This window comes from Dermochelys coriacea, chromosome 14 (assembly GCF_009764565.3).
Source record: "Dermochelys coriacea isolate rDerCor1 chromosome 14, rDerCor1.pri.v4, whole genome shotgun sequence".
Classification (NCBI taxonomy): domain Eukaryota; kingdom Metazoa; phylum Chordata; order Testudines; family Dermochelyidae; genus Dermochelys; species Dermochelys coriacea.
This window is the reverse complement of record NC_050081.1, coordinates 2,363,769-2,376,144: the sequence shown is the minus strand read 5'-3', so window position 1 is coordinate 2,376,144 and position 12,376 is coordinate 2,363,769.

Here is a 12,376-nt window from a genome sequence, read left to right as displayed (position 1 = left end):
GTCTCTAAGGTGCCACAAGTCCTCCTTTTTGTCCTGCCTTGTGTTTCTCCCATATTAATGACAGTACGAAAGCAACCTTCCCTCTGGGTGCCCCCTACAATGGAGACTGTAAACTGCAGGGACAGTCTGTAGATTTTAAAAATGTCCCAATAAGGGACCGTTCAAAGGGATTCCCCCAAATTCCTTACTTTCAAACAATATTTTGGTATTGTCATGCAACAAAAGTGATACATTTTTTCCAGAGTTAAGACAGGAACATTCTCCCTTTGCTGCTTCATTCCTTCATGGACCTCTGTTTCTGGATCTTAATTGTTACAATGTGGAAACTGTGCACATGCCCTTTCTGTGACTCAGCTTCTCCCTCTGTAAAATGGGGGACAGTAACATCTCCTCACTTTACTGGGATGTTATGGTGGTAGATTTATTAATATTTGTGAGACACTCACATATTATGGTGATGACGCTAATAGACAAGCCTATAAATCAAAAATACTGTACACAAGCATACATGCATGCACACAGATTGATTATCCATCTTGCTTTTAGGAGGGATTAGACCACCTAAGCCTGCACTTATTCTCAATGCACAACAGGAGAAATCAGTTCAAGCCAGTCCTTGATAATCCAATGAGTGTCTTTGCCTGTTGAATTTGTCCCAGGTCCCTCTAGGGAGTTCTTCTGCAGCCTCACTCTGCAATGTAATTGGGCTCTGCATGAGACAGCAACATAACCGCAGCCTGCTGCATGTCAGCATCACTCCACAATGTTAGAGTAGATTTTTAAAATATCCCATTTTAATAAAACTCCGGTCTCTTAAATCCACATTAAGCATATGGTGCAACCATGTGTTGGCTACATTCTTCCCCTGCAAACCTAATGTCTGTCCCTTTATTTATATGCCACATCTCTGGAAACATAAATCCTAGTTAAAGTAAATTGTCAAAAGTAATTGCTCGAACATATGTGAGATATGTAAAAACTAAAGCTAAACATGCCCATTCCCATGTCCCCAGAACTATGCAGGCTGTAGTTCCATCACCAATCCGAAGTATCACAAGAAAGCCAAGAGCAAATGAACTGACAAATACTGGAGGACAATATGTATCCCCAGGTTGCAGTGCTTTGAAGACATCCAACCTCAAAATCCAGCCAAATGGAGGGCCTGACTGCACAGCTAAGAGCCAGCCATAGTGAGGACAGACTGGCAGCAAACTCCTTTCGCACAGCTCTGCTAATGCACCTCAGTCCTGACCCGCAATACATTTTATTATCTCAGACAAATGTTCCCCACACAGCTTGACCTGAACTACTCACATCTCTAGCTATTCAAGGTCAGCGTGCTTCAGTGCTCTGGCTGCCCCAGGCCTATGACCCCAGGTTCTGGGGTAAACAATAAGTGTTAAACTGAAACACTAAAAAATCGCTTTGCTTTAGAACAATAAGCTCATAGAGGAGCCCTACCCCTATGTAGTCATTTATACCTGTACCAAGAACGTATTGGATGTATACATGCCTGCTGGAGCAAGTGAGGGGCACATTCCGACTTGGCAACACTTTACATTCACTTGCTCTGGGTGTAAATGGCTACACCAGGATCAGGGCAACAGAGAATTAGGCCATCTGTATTTGTAGCCTACAGGGGGGAAAACCAGCAGAAACCACATAGTTAACTGTGGAGACCCGTGTTGTCAGCAGGTTTATGTGTGCTGCAAATCCACGTGGTTTCAAACCTGTTTAAGAGGAGAGTGTTAGGTTATGCCAGCTACATCTCCCCTTCTACCCATGTCACTGGACATGGTTTTAGTGCGAGGGAACCTCAGATCCTGCTTCCCAGTGGAGGATGAGGAATCCATTCCAACCAGCTCCCTCGTTACATATTGTTAATGTCCAAATTCCTTTTAGCTGGGCCTTGTTTAGCGGCTCACAGTGGAATGCACAGAATCACACAAGATACAGAGCTTGAACGCTATCAACTTAAGCGGCAGCAGGGAATTCATACCTGTTGTTTTACTCTACATGGACTATATGGGCCAAAGGTGTTTACACAACTGAGTAACTGACAAACATTAAAGAGTGTTAAACCAGGGGATAGAGACACCTCGGTCTCCTTAGCACCATGGCAATTACATGATTAAAAATCCTTCCTTTTTTTAATGATAAAGAAAAGAAGGAAAAACAGTTAAAGCCTTTAAATGTAAAGTAGCAAGCAAGACTTTTATTGCAATTTTATCCTGCATTCCCTTTCCCTTCAGCTGGAGAGAGAAGGAAAAAATCCCTTGGTTGACAGTCTCTTAAATGGGATCAAAGATGCCCTATTGGAGAAAAGAGGAGAAGTTAGTTGAAATGGGCTGGAGCTGTTGCTACTGCTGCTGCTGTCAAAGTCTGATCCCATTTCATCCTAGGAGGTGTTTGGGATTTAGCTGGAGCTGGTGGAGGTGACGATGTCATCTGGGTCCCTCACTATGGCCTGGTCTGGTCAGCACATCTCTCAGGAGTGGGATGATGAAGGCCTGGGGGTCCCAATAAATGGAAGAGGTGACAGCCATGATAGTGAAGCTCATGCCAGTAGCCTCCATATGTGCTTCCCCTCATAGGTGCTGGAACTAGGAGTGCTGGGGCTGCCATTATATTCAGAGTGGTTTCCATCATATACAGAGTTTGCAGGTTCAATATCTCTCAGCACCCCCACTATAAAAATTGTTCCAACACTCCTGCTTCCTCTTTCCCCGCAAAGTCTCTTTCTTTAAGGACCTGCAAAGGGAATGCTGGGTGGAATAGCCCAACCCCTCATCATTTTGTCGAGCCATTAGGCCTAATATCCGACACACACATTTGATTCATTAATTTCCAATTCTACATCTTTTGTTTTTTAGCAAGCATGATTTCAGTCCAGTCCTTAATTATATCAACTTGGCCTTTTGGTTTGGACTAATTTACACTCACTGTCTGGTTCTTTTACACCTGTTTATAACCTTCATTTCTGAAAATAGGTTGTCTTACTTTTTATTAACAATAGTTATTATAGGCTATAATAACATTTTATTAACTTTTACTTACTTTTTACAATTGAGCTCACAATTAAGAGTAAATCTGTAGGCTCACTTATCACAACATACCCTCCAGCCCCTTTAAGGCGGTTATGCCAGCTCTAAAGGCCATAAAGCAGCCGTAAGACTCCCCATCCAGGGAATACCCTCTACACAGGTGGCCTCTTTGTCAGGAGTGGGCTGAGGGCAGGAGAAGGCACAGTTCGGTGTGTGCCTATGTGTCAGCTATTCAGCAAGCCTGCAATTGCCCAGAGCAGTCATTGCAGCAGGGTTGCGAGTTAGGGAAGCCACAGGATAAGGGAACACACATCACATATTCATTTGGTCTCTGCACCAGTGCAATTCAGGCCACAGTGACTAGTACAAGCACAAGAGCCCTCCGAGCACCAGTGAACAGAGAGGTGGGGATGCTGCCATTGTTATGACGGATTCTGGGACCTGACCGGGATGACATAATCACAGGTTTGAATACACACATTTTTTTATGCATGATGAAAAGGGCATAGCATTTACTTTTAGCAAATTTGTGACTGGGGAGTCTTGAACTCCAAACCCAGTAAATATCAAAGGTAAAATAATAGAGCTTTACATTACCAGTCCTCTTGTTGAGGCTCACAGATTGCCCTTTCTAAAGGATAGATATTGCAGGTCATCAGTGACCCGGTCTCTGTTTGAATTCCTAATTTTTGCAAGATTTCATCAAGATCAAAATGAACGGATTTATTCGAATATAGCACTGCCAGGAACTTGGCCTGGATGGCATCCGATCTCTGATTATGAAAATCTTCAGGCTAGTGGTCATGGCCTCTCCTTGACGGTTGTAGCTGACTGCATTACCCAGAGCTACTCATCATGTTTCATATCCATAGAGTGGGGAGCAGAGGGAGCCATAAATAATCCCCATTTATAGCCCCATAAAAATATGCTATTGGAAATTATTCCTTTCCCATGGTTCCTATTGTTGCAAAATCCAAGGTCAGATCCAGGATTGTCTCATAATGGAACAAATTCTGCAGTTCTTACGGGAAAAAACTCTCATTGATATCAATGGACCACAGAACTTGGTCCAGTGCCACTAGATTACAGAAAGAAAAGGAGTACTTGTGGCACCTTAGAGACTAACAAATTTATTAGAGCATAAGCTTTCGTGAGCTACAGTTCACTTCATCGGATGCACTGTTTAGACTCTCCATGTGCTTCTTCACCAAATCCTGCTTTGAACCATCAGATGTTAATGTTCTTCTTTTTCTCTCTTTTCCCCGCTTCTCTCTTACCCTCTTTCCTTCTTCATCTTTCATTCTCTGACAATATTTCTTATTTATTTTATATTTCTATTAATATCTTTCTATGAAAATGATCCTAAAATGCTCTACAACGAATATATAGATAAAGGAACCATTTCACTCAGCAAAGAAATGCAGCCATCTCTGGGGCAGAATGTGACATCTCTAATAGTATACAGGAACAACACACAATAGTTTAGGACAAGAAGAGAAGACTAATCCCATATACAAATTAAACTGCAAAGGGAATTTAGGGAGGCAAAATGTAGTTACCCAAACTGGTATTTGGATAGGACATCAGGTGAATACTTTTTTTTTTTTTTTGAGGTGGAGAAGGGCAGTCATGGGAGCTTTAAATTGTCGTAACTTGTCAAGACTACCGTTTTACATCTCATCAAAAAGGTGACACTTCTAGCATCACAGTGCCCCCTGACACTAGGCTGGGGCATTAGACTTTTAAGGAAGAGTGAGATCTACTGAATTACAAACATCTTGTTGAGCTCATATCACCTCGGGTTTTTTTTTTGGGCTTCCACCCTGGTGTTGATTTGGACCAATCCTACTTAACTTGTGAGATCTGATACAATGACTGCCCAAGGTGTGATGGATCTAAGCACCTTCAGGCAAATGGGAAGGGGCCGCTATCCCATTTGGGTTTCCAGAAGAGGCAATTGAGTGAATCAGGGATCCAAGGGTGCTGAAAATCCTTTGAGAGGTCTACCCCCAGGAATCAATAAATTCCTCTAAAAGAAAAGATTTTTCCTGCTTTCTTCTGGTAAGGACACCTCTTGACAAATCATTCTAAGGGACCTTCCCTTTGTGATGTCTCTCCACTCAATTAATTGCCTGCATCCCCTGAATGTCTCCTTAGGCTCTAGTTTTTAAAGGTTACAGGATTATAGAGATACTTACAGATCTCCTCAGAGCAGCTGCAGGTTCAGATCCTAGCAGGAGAGACTCAGCCCTGCATCCTTGTGAGGTAAATTGATTTCCTCATAGATCACAGTGTGTGGGTCTTTCAGAGGAGACTTTTAAAACCAAGGTTCCATCTGTCTGTGTGGACATTAACAATCACATGACTTTTGTATAAGCCAAGGTTTGGACTTGTGTTCTTGGGCAAAACTACCTCCTTTCCTTTCTACTACAGGGTGCAGCATGAGAGTTGGCTGCCACCCTCTATCAAGAAGTGGCTGCATTTCAACGGTAACTCCTGTATGTATATAACTCCAAATCCTAAAGCATGTCCTCAGTTTTCACATCTTCCTCAGTCACTCAGGGCCAGCCTCTATCAATTTCAAAGAGAGTCTGGCTTGAGTAGAGTCTGAGTAAAAACTGAGTAAAGATTTCAAGATTTGGTCCATAGTTTGTATAGGGCTGTTTCTGGATTCCATGTGTATTCCATTTCCCATCCCTGCTGATTATCAAGATATTTAAGGTCAGGTAGTTAATAAAAACACCCACTCTTTTTGCCTGGATCATTCAGCATCTGTGACAACACAATTCATAGCCACTGTGAGGTCACGAACTCTAAGAACATTAAATGACTCCGAAGAATCCTAGAGTCATAGAATCTCAGGGTTGGAAGGGACCTCAGGAGGTCATCTCATCCCACCCTCTGCTCAAAGCAGGTTAGGTAGAAAGGAGATGTTTTTTGCTAATGCATCAAAACTATTGGGTCCAATCCATCTTCCATCAAAAGCAGTGGAAAGATTTACACTGACTTCAATAGAAAGTGGATCAGGCCCTCGGTGATCAGCAAGATGGAAATAGAGATGAAATGCAAGTGGGGTTGGGTAAAACGTTATTTGTGCTAACAGAGGAGTTCAAATGCACCAGCCTCTCCAGCTGCAGTCTCTTGTCCTTAACCCCTCACTCCTCCTGTCCCCACAAAACAATAATCACGATATTCTCCATTGCCAAGTGTAGTGGGGTGGCTACCCTGGTCTTAAAATAAAAGGGGTTAAAAGCAGCCCTGGAGAGGGCTGTGGCTGGCTGATTGGGGAAGCAGCTGCAGCTGGGCCATACCCCAGTCAGGCCCCAGCTGGCCTGTATAAAAAGGCTGTGAGGCAGTGGCCTAAGGAGTCTCTCTCTAGGCTGGGAGGGTACTCTCTAGCAGGGCCTGTCTGACAGGGTACTGAGTGTGTTGCACTGCTGGGGAAGGAGCAGGCTGAGCAGGGGCACTCCAGGCTGGCATATCCCCAGGCTGTAGAGCCTGGTCCAAAGCCTACAGAGGTACTGGGAGGCAGAGGAAGGCAACAGGTCTGAACCCCCTTGCCTATGATGAGTGGCCTTTACACTGCGGTCTTCCCTAGGGAGCAGGGGCTTGGTGATGTCTGACAGTAGCCCAGACTGAGGCAAGGTGGGGTTTGGGGGTTCCCCAGGAAGGGGAGACCCAGAGGTAGAGTGTGGGGGTGCTGTCAGGGGCAGAACCCAGAGAAAGAGACATGGGGGCCTAAGCTGTGCGGATCACTGGCCTGCAGAGGGTGCTCTGCACTGGAAAGAGCTAATTCCCCAATGACCAGCAGGAGGTGCTGCAGGGGTGAGTTTGCTCCTTTACACCAAGGAAACTAGATGTCTCCCAAACAATGGGAATTTCAAATCTCTTCAATCTGAAGTGTCAACCTTGTTAAATTTCCTGACAATGTGACTCAAAATCCTGTAACTGAAAACACATTTGGCTTCTTCACTTTCAACACCAAAGCTGCTATAATTATGAATAAAGGGAGATACTCCGCTATTGCTCTCGTTTGTGTTGTTTAATGTGTGTGTTTGTTTACTGCCCTCATACATCTGCCTGCCTACACACACACTCAGAGACATTTCATTAATTGAATTTTGTGCTGGGGGTTGAGTCTGTAGCTGAGTCACATGTTTCAGTCCTAGAGTTTAACTTTTACAAAGCTGAATCTTGGTTTAGCAAATTGGCTGCTGGTGAGATTGATGCTTGCAAACCCCCCATCTCTAAGTAGTCAAGGAAAAAGGAAACAGCATGTCAGGTGGGGTATGCAGGCATTTGTCAAATGATATCCAGCAGGATCACCTGCAGCAAGATCAGAAACTCTCACTTTGGCAAACTTTCCCATATTCTATCAAAACCCCATATAATATGTGGGTTCTTTTCCTCTATTTCCCATCATTGTTGGGAAAAATCTCCTCAGTCAGCCTCCTCCTCCTCCTCCTGCCCAGCCAGTTCATTCAGTTTTGCTACCATCTACTTTTTATGGCATCACCATTCAGCACTAAAAAAAAGAAAAGGTAAGTAGCAGGAAAAGTCGATTAAAAATATTATCAACTAGTTTTAGGAAAATCAGTTACATTTTTTAAATGGTTTTAGAAAACCTAGTATCAACAGACATTTGGAAGAGAGGAATCAATTACAACGGTGTGAGTGTGTGCAAAGAAGCAGATAGAGGAATTGAAACAGTCTCATACAGTGCTGTGACCCCCCCCCCCACAAATCAACAGTCTTGTCCTAGTGCATGAACACCAGATAGGGAAATTGATTAGGAAAAACAAGAGAAGCTGGCCAACCTCTTTTTATTGTCCAAACTGAGTGACAAGCAGATGGTAAAAACCCCAGCATAAATAGCAAAGGAAAATCAAGCTGATAAGACTCTATCAAATACTCTAAGGAGCTACTAACAACAGAGATAAGGAAAGTTATTTCTAATATGTGAGTTCTTTGCTGACAGAGCCACTTTAGTGGGCCATTAGTGACATTTGGGATGTTGTAAGGTTCTTTAAATTCTTTCTACTTGTGCATCATCTTTACCTAACTCAGTCGCAGGGGCCACCCGATGCCCTCAAATCAGTTCCCCCTGTCACTGGTCACTCCATGGTTCTGCTGCAAGCTACAAACAGCTAATTCCAGCTCCTCTGATTTGGGGAGGGATTGGGAAGGACAAAAGTATTCATAAACATCCAAGAGGTATTTTAAAATTAATTTGCATCAATTGAATTCAAAAGTCACCAAATTACCCACAGACTTAAAAGCTGCCCTTTAGCCTATCTGTCCCTATTTTCTAAAAGCTTAAATGTTTTAGAATTATTTTATATCTTTCTATATATATAAAACCCTTGACCAGTCAAGCATTGTTTGTAAAGTCAGAAGTGGGGTTGTTTTAAAATCTTAGGGTCTAACACCAGGGTTTGTTTTAACACTTCAGTCAGGGGAGTTTTATATCCTAAAGACAGTATGTAAAATATTTATTAAAAAGAATATCTATTTTTAACTAAGGATGATTTCAGTTCTATTATTTATACATCCGCAGTGCACAGATTTCAGTGCTTGTCTCCTTGAAGTAAATGGGAATCAGAGCATTGAAGCCTGGAAACAGGAATTAGGTTTTGGGGTTGTGGGGAGGGGCAGTGAGAATGAGGAGCTGATGCTACATGCCAGATTCAACTTAGATTCAACCTCAACCTGAGTCAGAAGCCTGTCTTTCCCTTCCTCAGAAGTGCCCAGTGACACCTGCCTCTCTGAGAGAGGCTGAGATAGCACAGAAGGGCATGGTAACCTCTCTCTCTCCCTCCACCATGGAGCTTTTGAGAAAGATCAGCTGTAGTATTAAACCTGTCAGACTCAATGTAACAGAGCGTCCTTCAGGCTGCCTGCCAAAGGCACTGGAGTACAAAGCATCATCTGATAAATAGTTACTGCTCAAGCCTGGCTTCTGCCGTCTAAGCAGGTTACACACTGCACCAGGGTTCCACTGAGGAGCAGCAAGGCTGCAGCTTTCTCACCCCAGGATGCAGACTAGCCGGATAGAAAGAGAGCAGAAGAAGAGTCAAACTTGGAGGGAAAAGGGAAGGGATAACGACCCTTTTTTTAAACAGCTGTGGATATTGTGTCTTATTTCAGCTCAATTTGCTTTCAGAGATGCAAACACACCCACACACACACACACACACAATCTGGGGCCTGATTCTCTACCGTGTCTGCAGTGCTGCAGCCTCTTTTTGCCACTCTGCAGCATAAAGGGCCCATGAGAAGGCCAGAAGTAGCCCTCAGAGAATACCTCGCCCCTGCATAAGGGAGTTCTACAGCTGGCATAGAACTGGCAGCATGGGTCCTAGCACTGGAGATGTTCTGTAGAGGTTACCCAGGGTTTTCAGAATCCAAAGCCAGGGCAACTTGACTGTTTCTCTCCTGGCGGTGTCAGGAATAAATCAATGGGGATGCAGCTCCTTCAGCTGATAAATGATTGTTCCAAACAAGAATGCTTTTACCTAAACCCACTTTTTTATTGGGTCTCAAGCACACACCCAAATATATGCTGTTGCAATATGTTCAGAGCATCCCAAAATGTTTATATTTACCCAAAGTCTGAGATGGTTTTGAGTGATCAGCAGCCAGGCTTCAGGGGGCCCTCCTTCTGTCCAGCTGCTGGGGAGTTTAGGTGTCAGCTCCTTGGCTGAAGAACCGCTTCCTCGAACTGCTCCAAAGTGTATTCTTTTGCTTAATCTTTTATAGCTAACTTAAATAAAGCATGTAACTCATAGTGACTCTCCTAGTGGGTCACCATAGCAACCCTAGGGAATCACCAATTCTCCTAATTTCAGCAAATTACTCCTTATCACATATCATCAAAGCATTTCTAGTATTTCTAGTCATAACAACAATAAAACTTATATGCCGGGGCACTTAAAACGAAGGTCAGCTGTCCAACCATTCATGGTACATGAACTCTCTGTCCCACCCTCCCTTTCTGAACTGTAATCATGCAGCTGTCTGACCTTGCCTCTCAGAGCCTAAGATTATTCCTACCTAGTTGTATTTGGTTTTCAGCTAACAGTGGCTGGACCCCGGAATGTTTGACTGCAGTAATGTCAAGTTCTGGGGTTACATAGAAGGAGGGAGGGACATGGTCAGAGTGTGTTACAGACCAGCTATTCTCCACTGCCCACAGCCCTGGAGGCTGCTGTAATTCACTGCTGGGGCTGGGCAGGAGAAGGAACAGCCTCAGAATGCAGGAGACACAAGTTGAATGTAAAGCCCCCCTCATCCCTACACCTCCCCGTTCTTGTGCCAGGGCAAGGAATGGAACAGCTCAGAACAAGGAGCATGTTGCCCAGATGGAAGGGACAACATACAGTGTATGGCATGGGGAGATTCAGGCCCTTGATCAAATTGCAGATTGATGTCACCTGTCAATAAGTTTATGAGGCGAAGAGATGCTGGGGTGCAGGCTCATGTCTCCCTCCCTGCTCCCTGTCCACTTGCTCCCTTCCCCTGAGCACGTGGACTCTTCTTTGTTGCCAGGTAGAAGGGTTCAAAGTCAGCTGCTCAGGTAACACCAGCATGATGACTTGCATATTTCATACATTTGTTTGTTCAACTGGCACCAAAAACCTCCAGGAGCTTATAAGGGGCACCTCAGGTTAAGAGTAAGGACTTGGGAGTTTCATCAGCCCAAGAGGAGGGTGGGTCAGTGATATCCTCCCAGGCCATGGCCCTGCTCGTTAGCTATTTGTTTCTGGCAGATTTCCAATCAAAGAGGTGCAAAGACAACAGGACTGGATGGGACCCTCTCATCATGTAGAGCAGAGGGGACTTGTAAGACCACCCCGCCTTTTCCCATTTGTGCCATTATCACTTCTCTCCTATTTAGCACAACTGCCAGGGCCCAGGGCCATTATATTACAACAAGTCCTAAGAGAGGAGGCTTGGTTACAGCAGTTGTACTCACTGGGGAGGTGCACCTACCCCAGAATAAGCCTTTGTCTACATTACACAGCTTTTAGCGACACAGCTGTGCTGCTACAACCAGGCCGTTAAAAGACACACAGTGTAGCCACTGTTTGTCGAAGCTGTTCATACCAGCGCGTGTTGTCAACAAAACTTTTGTCTTTCGAGGGATGGGGGTGTAAACAAAGCCTTAGATGGAGCAACAGAATTTCATCTTCCTCTTCCAGGCCAGGATAAATTTTAGGTCAAATTTCTCTCACCACACTTTGAATGGCAGAAGTGCTCTGCAATCAGGAGAGGTATTTCAGTGCGCAAGAGAGAGAGCATAATACAATTGTTAGAAGAAGGGGACTAGGCATCAGGGCTTCTGGTTTCTATTCATGGTTCTGCCACTGCTTTACTATGAAAGGGCCAGTCAGTTAATGAATCTCTGGCTCACAGGGATGATAATTAATGTACTTTGAGATCATTGGATGAAAGGTGGCATAAAAAATAAAAGTGAACATAGATTTTTGAACAGATGCTGCAGAGCACTCCAGAGGTGTCTGCACTTCACTGATGGGTGTAAAGATTCATATATACTTGTACACACAGTGAAGTCTCGCCTAAATGACCACTCCCAGGACTGACAAAAATTGGTGGCTTAATGGAAGTGGTTTTCTTATAAAATATGGATGGAGCTGTACTCAACACAACTGGGGATGCAACAGATTTGCTAGTTTGTACAATCAGTGAGTAGAGTTCCCAAACCACTTTGCTATCCATCTCAATGAAAGGCATTATCTAAATGTAAGATCATTCATTAAATTATCATTATCTCTCTGTGCCTCTTTGCAACTCCTGATAATTTTCTGTGTCACCAAGGTATATGTATTTAAATAAACAATAGTTGTACTATTATAGACATCATCCTCATCCTAAGAGATATTAGCCAGCTCTCTCATTTATAAGGGCAGGAATGTTTCCTTGAAAAAATTGCAGGTACTATAGATCAGTATCAGCTGTGACTCAGTGGCGAAACAGCCCCTAAACTATGGGAAATGAAGTCAGAGAATTCTGTTAGCTCTTTCTGAGCCTGTCCAAAGCACTCAGACCAGGTGCCTTATTTTCTGGGATGTCTTTTTTGCTGTTACCATGTCATATGTACCTTCCCAAGGAGGGTGGGCTAGATTTGACATTCTGTCTATTCAGGACTGAGCTGCCTAATAGGAAGAAGTAATTTTACATTTTGCAGAGCATTGCTGGGGCAAATGCCTCTGAGTCTCAGACTCAGATTTCTGTGGGCTTGGGAACATGGAAGTTATTCCACAGCAGCAGCATTTAGAAATGATACTGCTGAGATTGCTCCATAATCAGAA